Source organism: Corvus brachyrhynchos, unplaced genomic scaffold (assembly GCF_000691975.1).
Source record: "Corvus brachyrhynchos isolate BGI_N302 unplaced genomic scaffold, ASM69197v1 scaffold15, whole genome shotgun sequence".
Classification (NCBI taxonomy): domain Eukaryota; kingdom Metazoa; phylum Chordata; class Aves; order Passeriformes; family Corvidae; genus Corvus; species Corvus brachyrhynchos.
This window is the reverse complement of record NW_008238349.1, coordinates 273,862-274,734: the sequence shown is the minus strand read 5'-3', so window position 1 is coordinate 274,734 and position 873 is coordinate 273,862. Positions and strand designations below refer to the sequence as shown.

Below are 873 nucleotides of genomic sequence, written 5' to 3'. Positions count from 1 at the left end.
CAAGGCAGGGTGGGACGAGGGTTGGAGCAGCCTGGGACAGCAGAAGGTCCCTGCCCATGGCAGGGGTGGCACGGGATGGGATTTAAGGTCCTTCCAACCCAAACCCACGCCAGGATCCTGGGATGATCTCCATGAGGGCTGCACTGCTTTGCTGGAGCCTTCCAAGTGCCGGATCCTCCCCCACTTCAGCCCCGCTGTCCAGGAGGGAGGCTCCTAAAACGTATCCAGGCCTTCTGCCCTTGCCACTTCCATGGGAATCCCTGGCTGTGGGGAGCTGGGAGAGCCCGGGGGGAAGGTGTGGATTTGGGGCCATGCCCAGGTGCCCCTCGAGGAGGGACCTTGCCAAGGTCACCCCAACCCCACGGGACTGTGACTCCAGGGCAGCACAGCCTGGGCAGCGGCCCAGGAGCAGCACCAGAGCCACGTGCCAAGGACTGGGATGGATTTGGGAGACTCTGGAAAGGAGCAGGAGGGCTGTGCTTGGGAACGGGGGAGATGAAGAGGTGTAATGACACAAATCCTCTTTCCATGTGAAGAATGGCTCCCTTTGACGAGCTGGAGCTGCATTTGTCTCCCAGACCTGCTCTGCTCACTCAGCCCCAGCCTTGGCTGAAGCCTCAGTTAGGATTTATCTCAGCTAAGAGCTTATTGTCCATTTCATCCAAAAAAAAAGAGGGAAAACAGACCAGCTCCTTGGTTATTGTGGATTTTTTCTCCCCCCAAACTTGATGGCTGTGCATTTCAAATGGCACTTGACTTTGTGCCCAAGAGCTAAAAGCTTTTTTGGGTGGAAAATCTGCTGACACCCCTGAAATTCTGCAGTGAGCCGTGGCTGAGGCTCCTCCATCCCTGCCGGAGCCGGGCCAGGAGGGG

General features: G+C 57.7%; 1 protein-coding gene across 2 annotated transcripts in view; it reads right to left on the bottom strand.

Moving 5' to 3' along the window:
* LOC103616349 (S-adenosyl-L-methionine-dependent tRNA 4-demethylwyosine synthase) overlaps positions 1-873 on the bottom strand; it is an 87,814-nt gene that overhangs the window by 1,723 nt on the left and 85,218 nt on the right. The gene's annotated exons all lie outside the window — the stretch shown is intronic.